The sequence below is a fragment of the Phyllopteryx taeniolatus genome, chromosome 8, assembly GCF_024500385.1.
Source record: "Phyllopteryx taeniolatus isolate TA_2022b chromosome 8, UOR_Ptae_1.2, whole genome shotgun sequence".
Classification (NCBI taxonomy): domain Eukaryota; kingdom Metazoa; phylum Chordata; class Actinopteri; order Syngnathiformes; family Syngnathidae; genus Phyllopteryx; species Phyllopteryx taeniolatus.
This window is the reverse complement of record NC_084509.1, coordinates 6,509,332-6,532,870: the sequence shown is the minus strand read 5'-3', so window position 1 is coordinate 6,532,870 and position 23,539 is coordinate 6,509,332. Positions and strand designations below refer to the sequence as shown.

At 39.7% G+C, this 23,539-nt stretch overlaps 1 protein-coding gene across 6 annotated transcripts in view; it reads left to right on the top strand.

The window, feature by feature from the left end:
• The window catches only part of LOC133482545 (galactosylgalactosylxylosylprotein 3-beta-glucuronosyltransferase 1), a 95,176-nt gene that overhangs the window by 36,859 nt on the left and 34,778 nt on the right, over positions 1–23,539 (top strand). For all 6 annotated transcript variants that reach the window (XR_009789827.1, XM_061782788.1, XM_061782787.1 and 3 more), the window contains one exon: positions 10,255–10,485. The gene's annotated coding sequence lies outside the window, so the exon portion shown is untranslated. The remainder of the gene's footprint in view (positions 1–10,254; positions 10,486–23,539) is intronic.

The following is a 23,539-nucleotide window of genomic DNA, read 5'->3' as shown; positions in this document are numbered from 1 at the left end:
CATGTGATCTGAGGTCCTCCACTGCCGGGCATTGAAGACCTTCACTATGCAATCCGTAGACACATTGTTAGACTAATAATGGCATAATTGCGCGAGTCATTTTTAACTAACAGTATCAATAAGTAACGCAAATGTGATTGTTAAAACGTGTTTTTTGGGGGGTTGACTTTAAGTCTGGACACAGAAAATACATAGCATACTGCAGATAAACATCATAAGTTGCCAGCCCTTGATTAGCAGACCTTTTTCAACTATAACAACATACCATCCATTCAGTTTTTGGAAGGGTTGCCTGATATTAGATCAAAAAAAGGGGATAGATTATATAAGTATAAATAAAACATCATTGAGTGACTAACAGTCTAAACTTATAAGCAGCACAGACATGTTCTCCTCACCCAGTTGCTAAAATAGCAGCTCATAAAACACTCAATGCACACTGAGGCTTAAACGTCATTACCTCCAACGCTACTCTCAGCTTCCTGTGCCACTTGTTGATACATTTACAATTCCCCTGGTGTAATTTCCTCTGCTTAACATGGACAAAATGCAAACACAAGAATTGCCTGGCTCACAAACCGCGGATCTTTATTCTAGCTCAACCCAAAGATATTAGATGGATGGAGTCAGGGTTCTGAAATTCTTCCACTTTGAATCCATCCAAGCATGACTTTAATGGTAAATCAGCCTTTTCACATCTTGTTATTCGATCTAATGTAGTTCAGACAGTGAGTTAAGAAGGTTTGTCGAAACAGCGTACGTTTCCCCCCATACTACTACCCTATCCTTGGCATGACAGAAAACAGGAGATTGTTGTCACATGTAGGACACAGCCAGTACTTGCCAGAAATTCTGTTCCCTAAATATTTCTGTAGGCCTTTTCATATTTTCCATGACCGCTTTTCTTTTATTCACTTCATTAGTTTTGTTTGGAACCTCCAAATTTCAGTAGTATCACTGTTGTGCCTTATTTTCTCAACTTGACAATGTCTGTCTTCACTCTGTTCCAAGACTTGTAACGTTTATGTTGAAAAGGAAATAAAACAGTTAATAAAAAAATAAAATAGAAACTTTATTAGGTGTGCGCTCTTACAGTCTTGTAATGAAGCTTCCTTCCATGAAAATTATCTTCACGGCTTATGTTTCATCAGCGAGAGAGGGAAAATAATGGCCATCGTAAGTAAAATCAATAGTTCTGTCATTAATACATCAATTCAGAGGAGTAGGTCTATTTAGAAAGTGATTGCAGAGTTCCAAACACAAGTTATGATCTATTAATGCCCAGCAACCAACAGTACAATACACAGCAGTGGTTATTCCTGTGCAGCTCTGCAGATATTCTGTACCATGATACATGTGCTCCAGAAATAGTGTGTGTGTGTGAGTGTGTGTGTTTGCGTATTAGGGGTAAGGTGGGTGGCTGTAAAGCCACAGCCTTCTCCTACTTCTGAGGGATGGACCACCTGGTACAGCAGCCGAAAGGAGGCTTTAAGATAAGCTTAACTCCTTGAAGATGACAGTAAAATACAAATGCAATAAACCCCCGCACAGTCACGGTTCGTCATGTGCGAGGTTGCCTATTTGCTGATTTGTTTTGGTGAACCTACCTTCTTCCTTGAAAAATGCACCAATTCATTGCTTTGTTTTTGCTTTGACATCATTTGGTGGCATCTTGGTGCGAATTAAAATATTTAAAGTGAGTTGAGGAGCTTCATTTGGAAAGTAAAAAAAAAAGTACTGTTTTGGGGAATCAATTACCCGCAGATTTTGGGGGGACCATCCCTGTATCCTACTGTTGCATTGTATGGACAAAACTGATAGGTAGAACCATTTAAGAAACATAACATAACAGAATTATCAAGTAAAAGAGAACTCATATGAGTTGGAATGCAAAAGAACAAATATTTTCAATTTTATTTAAAAATCATACATATATGAAGAAACATTCTCAAACTGTATTTAAAGTTCCCATGCCACATCAATTTTTTTTTTTCCGTAATTTCTGATGTCCTTTTATCGGGTTTGCAAATAAATTTGGGTTGGAAATGCCTAGGATTCCCTTTTTTAAGCTATTTTAGTTGGTGCTATTCCCCTTGCAGAGGAGACAACTGGAAATTTCATGAGTATTTTATATGTAAATAAGCTCTGCTCTGATTGGATAGCTTTTCTCCTTAATTTAAGTCATTTATTTACCTTCCGTTCCGCTTATCCTCACTAGGGTCACATGCGTGCTGGAGCCTATGGGAAAAATACAAAGTCCACACTAACTGTCATCGTGCATGATGTCACACACACAATCCACATCACAGGAGTTTTGCTTTTTGACAATATCATTCCAATGGGTACTCCCTTGATTTGGGGAATTAACAGAAATACAAAAAGAATGTACGTACACTAAAAATTATACAAGTAGACTTGCATTTAAAGCAGTAATCATCTGGCAAAATAACATACATTGTACAATGAGTTGGCATCTTTGGTTTTCTATCAAATTTACAGTAATTGGTGCTGCAGCTGTCTTTAGACTAGTTCCCCAACATACATTTCAGTCAGCAAGTGAAAGGACAACAGGGCAGGGTAAATAAAAACAGCTCAGGATTTAACCTGGGCCAAGATATTCTTACACACCTCAAGGCACAGCTGTTCCACATCACCATGGCAACCAAAACTAAAAACACCATGTGTGGAAAAAAGACCTTTTCCTCCCTAAGCTGTGATGAGCAAATGCTGCAGCACCTTGGCAGCAGACTGCACATTGGTCAAATTATTATCAGTCTCAAGCTATTTAATTGTTCCTGCATGCGAACGACGAGCGATTACACTGTGTGCTTCGCCGACGTATGGAAGTACACCAGCAAGATTATTGCAGTAAAATGTTTCCAATCCATCACACCTTGGTGGATAATTACCCCTCTGACATTTTCTTTATTGTTTAATGTGAGCGTAATGAAAGGTTAATGCTAAATCTAATGTGCCTTCTTCCAGTTGACAATCAGCCAAATGCCTAATTATGATTCTCAGGGTTAGACAACGACCTGAGCGTGTGATGATTGTTCTTGTGACAACAAAAACACAAAAGAACATTCTGTGCTGTGCTTTCATTGAGCCACTAGGAAACGTCGAAGGGAGGCCGCACACCTCCACCATCTCGCGGATCGATCTCGCTGCAACCTCCATCACTCCCTCAAAGCACCTCCAATTAGCAGCTGATGGGCTACATCTTTCTATCCCAATGTGTCAGAGCCATGTGGCGCTTTTTAGAGGTGCAAAAAGGATGGAGACCAAGCTTGTCTATTGAACTTTTCCAAGACAGATGCTGAACTAAGACCCACTTTTGAATTAATATGAACGCTTACACAAGAATAAAGCATTTACTCACCCACTGACAATCCTGAATTAATCATAGTCATACTCAAAGCCACATAACATCCCCCCAAATGACAAAAACAGTGAATGTCAAATGACATAAGCATGGCTATAAGATAACATAACCAACATGGGACGATACACACACTAAATGATCAAAATATTAGATACAACTGCTTAATCTGATGCAGTGGTCACCAACATGTTGCCCAGGGGCAAAAGCTATCCCCCGAGGACAACATGAGTAGCCTGCGGGCCGGTTCTAAAAGTAGTAGTTCACCAGGAATGGGACATTGTGATTTCCTATGAATGTTGGGCAAGTTATCATTTGAAAATATACAGTAAAAACTTCCAGATATTTATAAATTTTTGGGCAGTGATAGAGATATTTTCTTAATTACAGTGCCACCAGAAAGTATTCACACCTCTTTACGTTTTCCACATTTTGCTATGTTACAGAATTATTCTAAAGCAAATCTACACAAAATGTCCCATAATGACAAAGTAAAAACACATTTTCAGACATTTGTGTAAATGTATAAAAATTGTAAACATTCAAACATAATGGCACATAAGTATTCTTTTCCGATGACACTAAAATGTAAGCTCAGGTGAATCTGATTTCCATTGATCATCCTTGAGATGCTTCTACAACTTGAATGGAGACCACATGTGGTAAATTCAGTTGATTGAACATCATTTGGAATGGCACACACCTGTCTATATAAAGGTCTCATAGTTGGCAGTGCATATCCGAGCAGAACCCAAGCAATGAAGTCGAAGGAATTGTCTGCAGACCTCCGAGACCAGATTGTGTGAAGGCACAAATCTGGGGAAGAATACAAAAGAATTTCACCAGCATTGAACATCCAGAAAAGCACTGTGGTCTTGATTATTCGGAAATGGAAGTTTGGAACCACCAGGACCCTTCCTAGATCTGGCCATCCGACCAAACTGAGTAACCGGGGAAGAAGGGCCTTGGTCAGAGAGGTGAACAAGAACCCTGTGGTCACTCCAGTGTTTGAGCCATCCAGAAGGTCAACCATTGCTAACACACTCCACCAATCAGGCATTTATGGTAGAGTGGCCAGACCGAAGCCACTTCTCACTAAAAGGCACATGGCAGCCCGCTTAGAGTTTGCCAAAAGCCACCGTGGAGATTCTCAGACCTGCAGAAACAAAATTCTCTTGTCTGATGAAACCGAAATAGAACTTTTTGGCTTCAATTGCAAGCTTCATATCTGGAGAAGAGGCACTGCTCATCACCTGGCTAACACCATGCCAACTGTGACGCATGGTGGTGGCAGCATCATGCTGTGGGGCTGTTTTTCTGCTGCAGGAACTGGGCGAGTAGTCCACATAGAGGATAAGATGACAGCTGCCAAATATAGATAAATTCTTCAAGAGGTCTTGCTCAAGAGTGTTCTGGAACTCAGACTAGGGTGTCGATTCACCTTCCAACACGACAATGACCCAAAGCACACAGCCAAGATAAAGGAGTGGCTTCAGGAGCAGCCTGTGAATGTCCTCGAGTGGCCCAGCCAGAGCCCGGACTTGAATCCAAACGAACATCTCCGGAAAGACCTAAAAATGGCTGTCTACCGACGTTGCCCATCCCACCTGAGTGACTTTGAGAAGATCTGCAGAGAAAATGCCCCAAAACAGGTGCGCCAAGCTCGTAGAGACATACCCAAGAAGCTTCAACAAAATATTGAGCCTCGGGTGTGAATACCTATGTACCCATTATGTTTGAATGTTTACATTTTCAAAAAATTTGCACAACTGTCTGACAACACGTTTTTACTTTGTCATTATGGAATATGTTATGTAGATTTTCTTAAAGGAAACTATACACAAATCAACTTTAGAATAAGTCAGCAAAATGTGGAAAAAATGAAGGGGTGTGAATACTTTCTGGTGGCCCTGTATATGTTTATATTGTGGTTTGCTTTCCAATATTTGACCTGCAGTGCTCCCTGGGCCTCCACTCGTACTGAGTGAGCCTTTTGACACTTTTGGGTCACCATAAAAGTGAGGCAAGTCAAAATTGGTGTATGTGACATCAACTGTAAACAGGAGTCTGAGGAGGGAAAAATATTAATGTCGTCGCAACATGGAACACTTCATACCTGGCTACGGCCTTGACCACCAGGGACTCTTACACAGTTGTGGAGGGTGAGGGAGTAGCTTGCTGACGATCGTACAGTAGTTAAGAAAAAAAAACACTTGCACTTATACCATTAATACGACTGTCTTTCTTCTTTTTCCTACTTACATCATAATTTTTCCATTGGTATTACCTTTGCTTTTCTTGCAAATAGTGTTTTCTTATTAACCCACCTTGTCAGGCTGCTGTGAGATCATGTAAGTTTATTACATTGACCCGGCAAAACAAAGAATAGATAAACAAATACCAAACTTTGAGTGGACTGGGTTTTTACTATTCAGCCTTTGCAGAAGTCTGCATTCTACTTCAAGGCATTCTAGTTCCATATGATCATATTGTCATTGATAAACAACACATCTCATCAGCCTGACGTTTGCACATTACTGTATACAAAAAAAATAATGGAGCTATCATACTTACATTGTTTAAAGGAAACTTTTAAACTGTGTTCTACCCGGAATCATTTCTTTGCAATCTTTTTACCTTGGCAAAGTTATGCACTCTTTTTGCATGAATTTAAATCTTGTAGAGCCTTAGATTGTGCAGATGTCCCTAATGTGTCCAGGGAGTACATGCAGTTACTGTGGTTTCTGTCTTCCTTCTGTGCATTTTATTTCCCAGGCACATGAGCTGTATATCGTTTTGGTCCATTAAGGAGAAGGTTTGCGCCTTCTGGGCTCTTCATACATGCACATTATAAACAAGAGACACATTTAAAAGGTTTTTTTTTTTGTCCATTTCTTTTTCCAGATGATGGATCATGAATGCATTGATGTGTACCCCACGTGAAAGTGCAGGTCAATTTTCGACATTTTCACCTTCACTGTCAATGAATACATCATCTTCTGCCCAACGTTCTCTCTCCGCTCTCACCATCCAGTCATCTGCCTCCCTGTTTTGCCCTACATCAGTCACTGTCAGGTGCCCACATCGACGCGGTCAGCCCACACTAAAGCCACCACAGACCATCACGCAGCCTCAGAGCTCGACGTAAAACTGCACGCTCGTTATGCTATTGTGCCGTAGCGGTAAAATGTCTGGTCAAAGTGCAGAAAATGGCATGAGTGTGCTGCAAAACATTTTATTTTCTGATTGAATGTGACATGAATGGGAGGTGGAAATTGAAATCATTTTCTCTAACACAGGCTCATGAATAATGTTAGACCTATAAAGAAACCATTAACATTTTTACCATACAGTGCTGCTGGCAGATACAGTGCTCTTAAAAATATGTGAAATATGAATGCATCAGCCTGTATTAAACAGTCATGACTTTTACTAGCCACCCTCATTTAAAAGCAGTCTATCTGGAAAACAAGCGGTGGCCTTTGCTCTTATTACATCACACCTCCTATCAGAGGCCCATTTCAAATCAGTGTGGTAACTATGGTGATGCTTGGCACAAAAGGCACATTTTGTATAAGTGCAGAGGCTTATCTCCGAGCTTTTAACCCCCAATGAGCATCCTTTGGTCCTTCTGCAGTCTAAACTTTTTCTAATCACGGCCATTATCTCATGAGCAAATCGGCCCGTTTACAGTATGGTTGAAAAAGACTGTTTAAATATTTAAGAGTGGTCTTGATGTTGCTCATTTTCCGTTTTCCCCTTTATTTAATGTACTGTAGATGGGTGAGAGTAATGGGAAGGGTGAGATTTATATGTGGCAATTACCTATTAGACTTATACTCAAAGAAAATTAACGTTCAGTTTTCATTGACGCTGTCAGAGAATGAATGATACATTTATTCTTGCGACTGTGTGTATGCGGAACAGTGTCTAATATTATAATTCCTCATACCACAGTCCGCTGACAGATTTTTATTTTTTATTTTATTTTCTTTTTTTTAAGAAAAAGCCCCCGGTATGATCCAGTGCAGTTCTACAACACAACAAGCTGCAATATCAATAGTACATGTATTGTCAAATATTGAAAAAAGTCAGTCAAAACTGTATATTTATTGAATTTTCCTCACAAGAGCTGTACCCAAGGATTTGCCTCACGAGTCAATACAACTTCACACAGTAGCGCACACTCAGATAGACATGGTTATTCAGTAAGTTTGTTGTCCACTTGAAATAAATTAGCACATCACCACAAGAAGGAAAAAAAAAAAAAGTACGCTATTGTCAATAATTCAGTTTCATTGCTAAACAAAAACTGCATTGACTTTCCTGCCTTGCCTTATCACTCCATAGCGCCTGCAGATTATCCATCCATCCATCCATTTTCTGTACTACTCATCATCCCTAGGGTCGCATTTCGATTATTAAAGCTCTCTATAGTAGTCAGTTTTGTTTTATTTTATAATGGTCAGTTGTATTTTAGCTGAAACTCCAGTTTAACTTGATGTACATTACTAACACAAATGGGGAATTTAGGGTTTGCTACACAGCAGAAAAGTGGACAGTAACACCACACAAAAATATTAAAGAATCATCCCTAAATATTAATGTCCAAATTTACAACATCAAGCAATGAGAGCAGCAGTTTTTTCAGTATTTGAAGAGAATTAATTATTAATTTAATGTAAGCCGGCAGCACAGTGGACGACTGGTTAGAGCGTCTGCCTCACAGTCCATACCAACACAAAAACATGCATGGTAGGTTAATTGACAACTCTAAATTCCCCATAGGTGTGTATGTGAGTGCGAATGGTTGTTTGTTTGTTTGTTTGTATGTGCCCTGCAATTGGCTGGCAACCAGTTCAGGGTGTACCCCGCCCCCCTGCCCGATGATAGCTGGGATGGGCTCCAGCACGCCCCCGACCCTAGTGAGGAGAAGCGGCTCAGAAAATGGATGGATGGATAAATGTAAGGCCAAAAGAAAGATGCACAAGAAAGTGGCAAAAGACTATGTTGTTGAAAAAAAGTCAGCAAATGAAAATGAGGAAAAAAATAAAATAAAAAATAAATTAAAAAACTATTTATTTAAGGGTTAATCCAACACCATCGAGTGTTTTGCCACTTTGTCTCATTACCAGCTAAGATACCCATTCAACCAATACAAATGAACACAAATAATATAAAATACAAAAGTTGTAGGGCGGTACCGTGGACGACTGGTTAGCACGTCAGCCTCACATTTCTGAGGTCAAGGGTTCAAATCCGGCCTCACCTGTGCGGAGTTTCCATGTTGTCCCCGTGCCTGTGTGGGTTTTCTGCAGTTTCCTCCCACATCCCAAAAACATGATGGTTGTCATGTTTGGGGTTATGTCGAAGGCGAGGAACGCAAGGCAAGAACATGGAGGACCCAAGTGCAGGGAAGCAGGGAGGCAAGGCAGGAGTGCGGGAGTCTCAAGAAAATAATAGTTAATCTTCAAAAACGGCCAACAAGGAACGAGGATAAAGCAAAACTAAACAAAGTCCCACAACCAAACCGAAGTAACAAAGAAACACTTAAATACCTAAAACTGGAAACAAACTATCACTGGTGAGTAGGACGTAGAACAGATAGGGATAATGACACCTGACAATGACATACTGCAAAGACAGCGACAACGACAAGAAGTGAAAGAAACCAGGGAACTAAATACAAACAGATTGACGAGACAACGAGAAACACCTGAACAAGACACGAGTGGCTGGAGTGAACTGATTGGTCGACACAAGGTAGATGAGAACAGGTGGACACAACAACCAAATGAGCACACGACCAACATGAAACACAGGAAAACATGGAACAAAACTAAACACAACCCAAACCAAAATCTGTCACAGACCAGGACAGATGGTAGGTTAATTGAAGACTCTAAATGGCCCATAGGGGTGAATGTGAGTGTGAATGGTAGTTTGTTTAGCAGCAGGGATAGGCTCCTGCACGCCTGCGACCCTAGTGAGAATAAGTCGAATGGAAAATGGATGGATGGACAAAAGTTGTGAATAATTTGTAACGCTGCTTTGTAATATTTGATGTTATTATACAATTGCCCATGTATCTGTACCATTTCTTAATATACCCACAGTGTAATATTATCTCCGGAAGGAACACCATTTTTTATTTTTTTTTTACCTCTTACAATATCCTTTCAATGATACAATTTTCACTGCAGGAGTGTTTTGAAATGCTGGATCACAGATTGGATCAAACACAAAGGGCATCCCACATGGTTTCATGGTTTGGTTATGGTTATTGATTAGATTTAGGCCAATAATAACACACAGTCTGCCTGCCCTTTGCGGTGTGCGGCATCAGCCCGTTTTCTGTGGCAACTGCCGCAGCTATCCCGATGGTGAGCACGACTGAAGCTGTGGCAGATAAGGCTGACGTAGGAAGTCTCGTCAGTAATAGAGTGGCGGTGGCAGTGTGTGGGATGTAAACACTTGCAGCTGACGCTCCCAAGATGAGCTTTCCAATCATGATTGAGCCAAGGCACATATGGATTTTATATTGGAAAAATATTCAGGGCAGACCACCTAAAATAAGAGTGGAAGAGCATTTAATTGTTCTGTCTGGCATAGATAGATGAACAACATATATACAGTATTATTTGAAGTAAATACATATTTTTTTAATTTTCATTTAAGTGAAACGAAATAATTTCCCACAACACACTGGTTGGGAATCACTGAGGGTGTGCATATACCGTCCGTTTTCCCTCCTGACACAAATTCCAATTCCAAGCGTCTGAGAATGACCCAGTGGCTTCATTCCCATCTGTCAATGCTCCTCATTGTGTCAGGAAGAGGAGGCCCATTCTTACTCACGTCTCTCCTTTCTCCAGCACGCCAAACCCCTCTCGGGATTTCGGATGTCACCTTTGGTGCAGCTTCCACACCGTTTGAGCACCCTCGACCGAACTCGTCTCTGCCCTCCAGGCGCCACCAATTAAGGCGGGCAAGTTGTGACAGAATCGGACGACGCATCAAGTCGAAGAGGAAAAGGACGACGACGACGACGGCGGAGGGAGGAGGAGGGGCCTGTGGGTGGATCAGACACAAGCAGCAGAAGACCTGTGAGTATCTTATTGTTGACAGTGTGGTGGGGATGCAGCACACATTCTTATGCTGACCACCTTTATCGATTCCTTTGTATGAAATGTGTTCTTTTTTTGGCAAAGTGAATGTGACCTACTGCTTTCTTTGCTCAGTGCACTGGATACGTTTTCTTAACTTCTTCAATATATATATAAAGATAGGTAGATAGCTATTTTCATGTATGTAAACAATAAGCGCTAGCGTGCTTCCAACTACCACTGACTTCACCTGAAAACCATCCATCCATCCATCCATCCATTTTCTGAGCCGCATCTCCTCACTAGGCTCGCGGGCGTGCTGGAGCCTCTGCCAGCTGTCATCGGGCAGGAGGCGGGGTACACCCTGAACTGGTTGCCAGCCAATCGCAGGGCACATAGAAACTAACAACCATTCGCACTCACAGTCATGCCTACGGGCAATTTAGAGTCTCCAATGAATGCATGTTTTTGGGATGTGGGAGGAAACCGGCGTGCCCGGAGAAAACCCACGCAGGCACGGGGAGAACATGCAAACTCCACACAGGCGGGGCCGGGATTGAACCCGGGTCCTCAGAACTGTGAGGCTGACGCTCTAACCAGTCGCCCACCGTGCCGCCCACCTGAAAACCATGAAAAACTATTTACGTGTTTTGAGTTGCCGTGTCTAAAATAGACCATTTCATTATGTTTGTTAAAGATGCACACTAGGGTACTTTGGTTGAGAGAACGTGAGTGACTACCACTGAGATAAACTGAAAACCATGACAAAAACTGTTTGGGGTTTTACCGCCTGATGTACCCCACAAGTTTTCGGTGTATTTTTCAATTTCATTCATTCATTTAAAAAAAATAAAAAATCTAAGTGAACCCACCTGAACCTGTGGTGTAAATAGTTGTACACAGAAAATCATTGGACTCCAAAAACACGCATGTTGATGTCAATGGTTGTTTGCCATGCGATTGGATGACGACCAGTCTATTTTGCACCAAATTGACCTCCATCCTTAAGACAGTTAAACACTTTCATCAAATGGAGGTCTTCCTTAACAATCAGAAAGAAATGGCTGTATTTCAAACAGTTCATGTATGGTATTGTTCACACAAGGGTTCAAGAGTTAACTGCTGAGTCCATTTGAACTGTATTGTTGACCAAAACAACAGCAGCACCTCACAAGGCAGGCATGAGGTCTCTAAGAATTAGACTGTGGAGACTTGCCACATGTATTATAAAAAATGATATTACTTCATATGGAGGTGGCGTTTATCAACTATTGGTGTCTCGCTCATGTGATCTCGCCACAAAATTGTGCTTGCCCATGTTTTTGCGCTGCATGACTTATCACTTCTGCTCAATTTGCCTCGTTTTTTTCTCATTTGGTTATGATTCTCCATGATAATCATTTAATTTGTACTTAAACTCCAATTTTCACCTATTTTTTCTCATTATTATTCCAGATGAGTGTTTGTACAAATTAAGGTATTCCTCTTTAATAGAAGAATCCCCACCCTCACTTGCAAGTACAGTAAGTGCCCAATTTCCCAAATGTCGTATTCTGCTTTTTTTTTCCTTTGCTGATTGATTAGGTGATATTACAATAGTTCTAATCTGTCTAATTGAGTCATGCAGCACCCTTTTTAAACTTCCTAAGGTAACCTTCCTTTCTTGCTCTGTTAAGGTTGAGAAAGTAGAATTTCTGCTGTCTTCCTTCCCCTCACAGCTCTCACTATTTCGGGTCTTGCAGCACATCTAATAAAGGTTCAATTTTCACTCAGACACCCAGTGGATGAATTAGGAGGACAGGGTCAAAATGATCTGACAGATCCACTTAACTCTCTATCTCTTATACTGTACCTCCGATTTAATTTCAGGCTGAGATATCGTGACTTTACTGTATATGCTGGAAAAGTACGAGCAAACTCAGCTGAGTTGATGCGCCAGATGAGAAAACCTCAAGAAATAATTTTAAGGTGTGAAGGCAGCAAATGATGAAAGAGTGGGTGGCTCTTCAACCACTTATTATTGATTGTCATGCTTTCACAACCTGAGAAGATATTGGAAATACTGTAGATTTATTTAGAATGAGCGCAATAAATTCTAACCTTGTGAAACATTTTAGAAGCAACATCTGTTCAATCATATGAGATCCCATGCAAGAGTTCTGCCAAAGATTCTGCTTTTAAAAGCACCTCTTATTATGATGCAATGTAGAACATATACACCACTCCACATGACTTATTGTCAAAACTACAATAAAAACAGATTTTATGTTTATAAAAGCAGAATTGTTTTACTGGAGCTCATTGGATTGTGAAAGTATACTTCATTTGGTCAGTGACTGTACATTTAAGGATTCCCTTCGATGAGTGAACTGCAAATTTGACATGAAATAAGTCGGGTTTGCACAAACACACACACACACACACGCACACACACACACGGACACACAGTCAGACACAGACACACACACAGGACTTACTTAAGCCACGGTAGCCTACAGGGATCACACTAGTGTGAGAAAACAGAGCTCAGCACTGCACCTGAAATAAATTTTCCATGCCTCGTATGCAAATTAAGAAATATCCACCTATTGGGGTGAGGAAGGGGCGAACTCTCCTCAGAAAAGCTTGAGTATTTACAAAATTACAGTATATTGTCACTAGCTGTCAAAGAATCTGTTTCCCCAAATTTTGGTAATTTTCTGTAGCGCTTGTCCTCATCAAGGTCGCGGCTGAGCTGCATCCGATCACTGCTGACTTTTGGCATGAGGTGTGTAACAACCTCTTGGGTTGAATCGCCAGAGCTGAGATTCGAATCCAGAAGCTCTCAAGACATACAAGGTAACCACTGGGTTACTGCTCTGCTTTCCAAATTTTGGGGGAGTTTATTACATATATATTAAAAGTTTTGCTTTGTGTGTCATATAAAACATGAAAACATTTTGGAGGCACATCCAGTGCATAATTAATCCCAGACAGTGACAATATTTTTTAATAAAAGCAAAGGCAGGACCCTAATCATTTTGAAGGTGATAAGGAGAAAAATAGAGCATGAAAAGAATTTTTTTTTTAATTAAATAGTGACATACAAAAAATACAATAAAAATAAAAATTCAAAATTTCTATTCAACTTTCAATACTTCATTTGGATAAATGTTTTGGAAACGGAACAAACTGGAGGTTGACCAGCATCTCAGCACAGATTGTTTTTACATTTTAAATATCCACTGTTAACTGTGCTTAGCAGAGGTAATAATTATGTTACTGCTAGTAGTTTGAGCTCAGCTACAGCGGAAGTATAAAGTCGAAACGCCCCCGTCCAAATGCCAGGATTTTCTGATATAAAACAATGAGACCAAGATTATTCACTTCAAAGCTTTTTCCTGCCATTCATTTGACCTATAACCTGTACAACTCAATAGATTTTTTTTTAAGAGGTGAAGTAAAAATAAACAACTGAATGTGGTTGCACAAGTGTGCACATGCGATTATAACTGGGATGTGGCTGTGTTCACAATTACCCAAGCACGTTCAAACTTATTTTAAAGGGAAGTCAGCCAACACCAGCCACTATTTAAAGTGCCTCTGATTAATCCCAAATACATTTTAGATGCTGCAGTAGTCTTTTGTTTACATTTTTTAAAAGACTTTCAAGCAGAAGTCTGAAGGTTTTGTGCAAAAACTGACTGCTATTCCTAATTGTTCATAATTCCCTCCAACTTGATTATGACCCCAGTTCTAGCTGAAGAAAGCAGCCCCAAAGCATGATGCTGCCTTCACTGTGCTTCACTGTAGCCATGGTGTTATTTTTTTTGTTTATGAACAGTATTGTGTGTGTGCCAAGCCTTTTAGAATTACATATAGCCAGAAAGTTCAACCTTGGTTTTATCGGCCCAGAACGCATTTTACCGCACGTGTTTGGGAGATTTTGTGATTTATCTTGGTCTAAATTGTTTACATTATAAAACCTGGCATTGAAAGTGTGTGTGTATGTAGATGTTTTATATCCACTGTAAATGATCAAGTCAGTTGGGCTGCACATTATTGTGTTATATTGTCTCATGTTCAATATTCCTGTCGGGCATTTTTCAGCTTCACCTAGTGATATTAGCTAACCATTGTTGTATTTACAGTCACTCTTACTATAGCAAATAACATACGTTATGTAATCGTTCTAATCCGCCTGCCTGCCCCTTCATTTGGTGTGAGCTGAATTAGCACTCACTCACTAATAAGCAAAGCAGCCTCACATCATAGCTTTATGGACAGCAATCATCACTGCCTGTCATGGGAAGTGCTAACGCTTCCAGTTCTCAAACGCAAAGTCACACAACCACACGCAGATGAGACATGTATGTTGTCTCTATAAAGCCGTCATTCAAGTTGACTTGGAATAAACAAGGACGTCCTTTGCAGGCCCTCAGAGGGATACAGGGAAGGCCAGATAGGAGAGATTGGTAATGTGGAAGAGATCGATCAGGAACTGACAGAGGAGATGCAGAGATAGGAAGATTACAGAGCTACTTCATATCCAGATAATTACATTTGTCTGAGCCATCAATGAAACATCATGCAGAATAAATATATCCATCATATTCTACACCAATGATCTTGTTCAGGGTCACATGGAAGCTGGTGACAGCTGACTTGGAGAAAGAAGCGTTGATACCGTGGACGGATCACCTGTCAATCACAGCACTGAAACACAGACAACCACTCAGGCTTAAGGGCAATTTAGAGTCTTCAATTAACCTAACATATGCAACGGAACGACCTTTACTGAGATTAATTAATCAACGTATCAATGATTGTGGTATGACCAAATCATCAAAACCATGATGATTAATGTCTTTAATGTCAACTACAATTCGTCCAGAAACGCTGCTTCATTTATTATTATTTTTCATAGGAAATAATGGCAATAGAAATAATCTGCTCAGCTCCGCGACCTTGAACAGGATAAGTGGTAGAAAATAGATGGATTGAACCTAGTGAGGATAAGTGGTAAAGAAAGGATGGATGGATGATTTTCTTCATGCTTCTGATTGTTTAAAAAAGCCTCGCAATTTAGGGGTTACGGTGTTACTTGTTGCATTGGCATGCACTTGAGAGCCTGTTAATGATTTTGTTTTGTTTTTAAATATAGATGATCTGTTTATATTTGACAGTATTGTGCATTGAAGACAACATACTTCCTATTGCAATAGTACTTTCAGAGCTTTAATAACTGGTAATTATTACCACATTTCATTGGCAGTTAAATCCACAAGAATGGCGATGACAATTAATTAAAAAAGCAAAAAACACAAAGAAACACAGGCTTAGCATTCATCTGCTTCTGTCATTATCATCTATGCAGCACTTATCTCCTAAAGAGAGAGCTTTGCATATGTGGGCATTGTACGTTTGGAATAGATTGCATTTGTATATCCTGACCTAAGGCTGCACATAATATAAAGAATAGACCGTCATTTTCTACAGCCCACCGCTGGGCATTATTATTCGCAGTAAGTGCATGTCCCCTTCTGTTCCAGCATCTCTCACTCGCTCAGCCTGGCTGATAAACATGCCCGTTTTTGTACAAGAAGAATCAATTATTTAACGGGATTTCACCTTTAACAACCACAAAAAAAAAAAAAAAAACACCTATTGTATTTTGCCTGCAAACTCGGACAATTGTGCATTAATGCAAGCGTTTAATGTACAAAACACATCACTTCCTCCTTTCCTCTGCCCCTGTTCTTGCATAGGCTCTTCGTTCATTAATAACACAAACCTGCTGTGCCGCTACATTGTGTTGTTTAAATTTCACAGCATTAGTTGCTGAATCACATATATGTAATTATATCGTAGATATAAAAGCATTATATGTGATATATAGAATTAGGCACACTTTCACACTAAAATGCAATATAGGAGCTATATTTAATACAGTAGACCTGCCAAAGTCAAACTTCAAACCATCATGCGCAATGTCAGCAAATCTCATTACACTTTAGCTCATTAATAGTATAGAGCAAGGTGCGCACCAAACTATATATTTTTAATACAAAAAAAGAGAACATTTTCCTGCCAGTTTTAACTTGGAAGTTTATTGAAATTGTTAACATTTGCTTCAACTCAAAAGGACAGTTTGTTAATTCGATGTATCTGGTGCGGCTATACCTGTCTCACTTTTTTGCTGTGCATGCTTAAAGATTAGAACCATATAAAACAGTTCATTCAAAACAATTTTAGAGTCAATGTTCTATGGTGTGCAATTCTTTAAGAATACAAAAATATACCAAATGGAAAACAACAAAATATTTCTGGTTCTGCTATTCTTGACACATTTTCTGCTGTGCAGTTTAAACTGTGAACTCCACTGTTTTTGTGTTTGCACTGTATAATTTGTAGCATGTGCGTTTTTTGTTTTCCTCTAGTTTCACTTGTTTTGGCATCAGGGTGATGCAAAGTTGTTGTCGTGTTTGTTGTATTTCCACCGATGTAGTTTAGCATGGTGTGACTCTTGCAACAAACCGCTGTACTTTCATCTGTGACGAGCTTGCCATCAGGGTCATACCTAACACGAAAACTAAAGTAGTTCGGTTTTCTGTAACTAGTTTTAATGAGCCCTATTACCATGAAAACATAAGTGGGACTTTATCCACAGTCTCTCCTTTCTTATCTCTTGTACAGTTCTGTGCCGATGGAGAAATAAAGCTATTGTGAAAAAAAGAAATCGCCCTTTTCCTTGACAAGCGTGCCCTGTTATTTATGGGTAAGTGAAATAATCTAGGTGGAGTTTTGAAACATTGTTTCCCGCTAAGAACTCTGGGGGTCGCATTTTTTGCAGCAAGTTAGTGTCAGTGCCAGTGTCGCCTGTAATTCGTTCGTGATTGTCCAATGTGTCTTGTCTTCAAGTGCAGCTTGCCTTTTGGATCCACAAATTGAGCTGTTTCGAACAATAATTTTTTTTGCAATATCAAAACAGAAGGGTACCAATGATGCCAAAGAGGAAACGTGATTATTACCATAGGACTCGAAATGGAAAGCATCCGGCTGATCATTGCAGTAAGAGTAATACAATTAATTCAATGTCAATTACATACGCAAATACATTTTAGAGCAGCAGATGTGTGCTTATATAATCTATAACAAACTAGACTTCCAACAATATCTAAAATTTCTACCACTACAATATAAAAAAGTATTATGAGTCTTTAATGCATTTACAAAGGGTGATTGATTTTCCTTTATTTTACTTTTTTTAGTTTAATCATACAGTTGCTAACTTCTCTGAATAATTTTATAACAGTCAAGAATGGTACAATTTTTCCTTCACTCCATCTTCTGGGAGAGACACGTGAAGAACTTGTAAACTCCAGACTTGGGAGCCTGAGATTTCAAACCCAGAAACTTCTCGACAATGAGGCAGGCAAACCACTACCCCGACCGTATTTCCTGTTAACATTTTAATTGGAAAAAAGCAGTTAATGCTACATTATGGCCTATGGGATTGTTGTTGATAACTTACTGAAGCATTTATGAATATGTGAATGATTGCAGTTGTGGTTTCGTTGTTACAGAACTGCATTTTACGAAGGTATGGCATTTAGAAAATGCAGACAATATAGATGTATTTCATATGTTACAGTATTTGCGCAGGAAAATAATTCAGTAGCGAGCACATGTCCACAGCCAGACGCCCTAATGTGAAGACTGAAACGCGTAGTGCTGTGATGCAACTGTTTGCAATTTTATTGTTACAGTGAGAAAAAGCTCTCCACGTTTCCCTCTTGAACACTGAATCATTCAGGGCACAACAACCGGCTTTTTCTGTAAAACCAAGCCACTGAGATATTGCGTGGCATAGTTACTCTAATAAACATAGCTTATACTATATAAGATACAAGCAGAGCCCAACTCATGCTGAAAAAGAAGCATTCTGAGCAAAATAAGCACAGCAGATGAGGAAAACTTAACCATTTGAATCATTTTTATCTCTCCAAAAACAACATGACTAGTTATAGGAATCAATTGTACATTTATATTAAACAGCACTTTTTTGTGAGCCTCAGACACAATGGTCCACAAATACTGTAATACTGTTTGAAAACAACTACAAAGCTCATGATACAGTAAAAGATTATCAGGATTGCAGGATTAGTGGTAGATGGATGCTTGTGACCTTTCCAAACGTGTTGTGTGTTGTCCTCCGTCCATCTAGAAATCATGGGGCTGCGTTTAAAGGTTAAAGGGCCAGGGGGGCGAGTGAAATTTACGTTACACATTTCTCAAAGTCATGATGACGTATAGTATGTTGACATATAAGGCTTGTACAGACCACACCTAGTTATGAAAATTCCCATAGGAAACAATGGCGAGTCGTTCCGTCATCATAAAACCTTTATTGTCATAAGTGTAAAAACAAGTTCACCACTGCTAATATTAAAAGTTAAACAAAGGTGTAACGCAAAGGTGAACCACGTCGCCTGAAGTCCCTCCTATTTGAATATGGTGACAATTAAGGATCAAGAAATTCATTTAGTGTTAAGCAAACCTGTGAAAATTGTACTTGGACAGAGATCTCATTTGATGTGCAGCCCGTGTCTGAGACGCACAAGAATGAGCAGGAATGCATAAACTAAGACCAATCTGCATCCGAGGACGCAATGCTATGGATTGAAGTATTCCGGCATAGTGTTGGGAATTCGGCGTAGGATTTTTTTGCTCTAGAGTGCGACTAACTTGGTCGCATATTCGCCCTCATTTCAAAATGGTGCGGCAAAAAAAAAGAAGAAAGAAAAGGTCCACCTGTATGCCCAGCCATTTGAGGAAGAAATGTGACCTGAAAGCAGACACATGAAACCCATGTGGTCTCTAAACCAATCAGAGATAGTGAAGGGCGGAAAGGGAACCTCCCTCTGATTGGCCATATGCGTGCCTGTGTGCACATAACCATCCCACTCTATTTCTTCAGCTGGGAACAAAAAACACGATGCGACATTTCCTGTTCCCCTTTGCTCAACAATGTAAATACAAACGTGACAGTGTATATGGTGCACGTATGCTCACATTATATACAGTATATCGTCCTCTCTATTGTAAGAGATGTAGCCACTGAACATGTTGTCACAACAAGGTTTAAAGAAAGGCTAAAGACTTTTGAAAAGTAGTACAAATCTTGAATCTAAACAGGTTGCTACTTGTGTTGTTATTAATGTGGCTATACTTTGCACTTTTTCTTAACCATGTGGAAACTTGTTTGGCATTACATTGCCTGTTAAGGCATAAATGTGTGCAATCTGTTAATCTGTGCCAAATGTTTAATATTTGTTCAAATGAAATTTTTGTGAACAGAGCCTGAGTCTGTTTTATTTATATTTTATATTTATCCATGATTATTGTTCTACATTACAATGCCAACTTTCTATATGTATGTATATATATATATATATATACATAGTTAATTGTTCTTAAAAGGGATGTACTTGAATTATTATACTCTAATATCACGAGATCAGTGGCATAAAAAACATCAACAATACTATCGTTTGTCATGATAGTTTTTGGGAAAATATATCGTAAAAAAAAATTGAAATTAAAAACAAAATACATCATATATTGAGAGAGAGAACAATGGATAACACAACAAAATATTGTACAAACAATACAGTAAAAACTGTAATAACAATCTGCAATATAGCAGGACAACCAAGTAAGAACCTTAATATAGCATAGGATTACTGAATCTGTATTCTGTGATGATAAATTGCTGGGACTCTTTTTTTGTTCCAGGGCTGGGACTCATCGTTTTCAGACATGTGCATCATGGGACTCACATAGTTTCAAGTGTAAAATGATCTGTGTACATACTTTAAATATTATTTTTAATGCAAAGGGAAAATACAGTTTCTGAATGTTCTTAGCTCCTGTTTCCAAACCGAATTTAACAGCATTTAACAGAATCATGCTGCCCAAGGAGTTGTGCCATAGGGTTAGGGTTAGCAACTAGAGCAGATCAATGTGCAGACAACCTTGTTATTTTGATTTTGGTTCCATTCATACGCATGGAGAGCGCTGACACTTTGCACGAAGCTCAAAAGATGCGTGTTGTATCTACCAAAATTAAGGCAATGAAATCTTTTTTACTTGCGACTTTTAGCTTTCGGAAGCAAAAGACAGCACACGTGATTAAATGCGAATCAGGATCGTTTGCTCAGGCTTGTCCCTCTTACTTTCTCAAAGTTCAAGTCTCCCTCCCTGTACACTTTACAACTAGATACCCTAATTGCAGTATTTCCACATGTAATGCAGCATACCCAAGGGGGCTTGTTATAGATACTGGCTGGACTGTTCACTACCCTCTGACAAGGGTCCTGTGCTGCAGAGGAGTTATGGATACAGGAGGCTTCCTTCAGCCTGCGGGCTATTGATGACGCTTACAGTATAGGAGGGAAGAAAATCTCTCATTGGTGTGTGTCCATGTCCCTGCGGGAAGAGGATTTGCACGAATAACACACTGTACCATGGAGAAAAATGGGACAATGTGAGCTGGTTGCAAAGTTGGCACAAACATAACAAATGGGAGATTGTTCCAGTTTGATGAGAACTTAACTAAGTACCTAAGGATCATTTTTATTTTTAGCCACAATCTCTTTTTTTTTTTTTTTTCAAGTCTTGCTTGTTGCCTGGCAACACCGTGACATTTATTTTTATTATTTTTTTAAATCACAGTACAATCTAATTTGTTTTATTATCACACAATGATCTCATGCAGTTAAGACCGAAGAAAAATGGCAATACCACAAACATGACTAGTATTTGGTTTTAGTTGGCATTTGTTTGCATTAGTTATTTTTATTGTAGCAAATAATAAAGAAGCCAAAGATGATGTAGCAATATAACTACTCACCAATTTCCATGCCAAAACTTTGCAGTGATGAATATCACAAATAAAAGAATACATACTGTTTTTATTACGAATGTCCCAATCCAACTTTTTCACTTCCGATCCGATACCGATATTGCAGCCTTGAGGTTTGGCTGATACCAATTTTGGTCTGATCAGATTTAAGCGATAATCATACATAATTTACTTATTTTGTAGTATGGAATGTTAGAAAAAGCTTGATCAAGTGATATTACTCAAACAGAGAACAATAATCAGCAACATTAGGTATGAGAAAAACTGAGCCATTTATTTTTTTTAAGAATATATGCCAGAGAGTATTGCTATATTGTCTGTTTACTCTGTGTTTATACAGCGTTTGTGTACCAATAGTCATTATATCGCTTTTTTGTTAGCTAGCTTTGAGCAAATGACTTTTGTGAACCAAAACGAAGAAAGAAACTAAGTCTGTCGTGTAGTGTCTGAAGTGGTGCATGGAATGGACTGCTTGCATAAGAGTGGTAAAATCAGAGATTTTCGATGCAGTCTAATCCGATCCTCGTTTTTTTGCTGACATCGGACCGATTTCCGATCAGTATCCGGTTTTATTGCCGTATGATCTTTCTGGGCACTTCCATCGTGACATCAGACTTCTGAATCTCTGGGCAGCACGGTGAAAGGCGTGGGTGGCTTATCTGCCTCACAGTTTTGAGGTTTGTGGTTCAAGTCCATTTTTGCATGTTCTCCACATGTTTGCTGTTTTTTTCTCCGGGTACTCTGAGTTCCCACAACAGGCATGTTAGGCCAGTGAAGACTCTTAGTAATGTGGGAATGTGAATGTGAATGGTTTTTAGGTTTATATGTGCCCTGTGATTGGCTGGCAACCAGTCCAGGGTCTCTTGCCTAAATAGGCTCCAGCTTACCTGTGATAGGGATGGATGGATGATTTTTCCTGACTTTGTGAGTACAAACTCCAATGTGGAGTGCTATTTTATTAAAAGTTTCCTACAGTAGTATGTGGGTCTGAAATTACCCATTATTCTGGAATACGGCATCAGAACTATAAAATATCTGTACTAGTTCTTCCAATTGTGTGACAAATTCCAAGAGAGATAATGTAATGCAATTCATTGATGTAGTGAAGTGTGAGGCAGACATTCCAACCACATGCGAAGGAAGTAAATTGTGGCAGGCTCTTTTGTTCAGAGTGCTTTCTCTCAATGCCTAGGGAAACCAATGTAAGTAAAATAAGCCCCTTCAAGATACATGACAGCTGTGACGGGCTGTTATAGCATGACACACCGTGCACTCTTGTTTGATAAGTGTGTGTTAGGATAATAAAGTGGTGTTCACAAGTTTGTATACAGCCTCCTTAAAGTTGCCTATGCATCCAGTGCCATGTTGCCAGTCAAGCGCAGCGCTCATTATCTTTGCAATGTCACCTCTGGAATGTACCATCGGCAGGCATCTGCTGTGTCAACACTGTACTGTGGGGTGTGCTTAGCCGCACACATGCGACACAAGTGGACAAACAGTAATAGTCAGTGATGAGCAATTATTTCACAGGCTGGCAAAGGGCAAATTACGAAAGGCTCACTTGGAAATGTCAAAAATGGTCGCTGAGCTGGCACCTTTGCTGACTTACTGTTTCTCTTTCAACACTGTCGCTCCTTTGGCATTTTTAGCAGGCATCTCCAAATGTCAGCGCTTTTATGCTGGTAAAACAAAACAAAACAAAAAAAAAAGGGGAAAAAAAAAATCACATTTGTGTAAAGTACCTTTCCATCGATCCATCCATTTTCTGTACCGCTTCTCCTCACTCGGGTCGCGGACGTCGCCTATCCCACCTATCTTCGCGCGAGGTACACCCTGAACTGGTCGCCAGCCAATCGCAGGGCACATAGAACCAAACAACCATTCGCACTCACATTCACACCGACGGGCAATTTAGAGTCTTCAATTAACCTACCATGCGTGTTTTTGGGATGTGGGAGGAATCCGGAGTACCCGGAGAAAACCCACGCAGGCACGGGGAGAACATGCAAACTCCACACAGGTGAGGCCGGGATTTGAACCCCGGTCCTCAGAACTGTGAGGCAGATGTGCTAACCAGTCTTTCACCGTGCCGCCTAAAGTATATATATGAAGGAAAATTACATTTTCAGAGTCCAATTTTCATTAAGT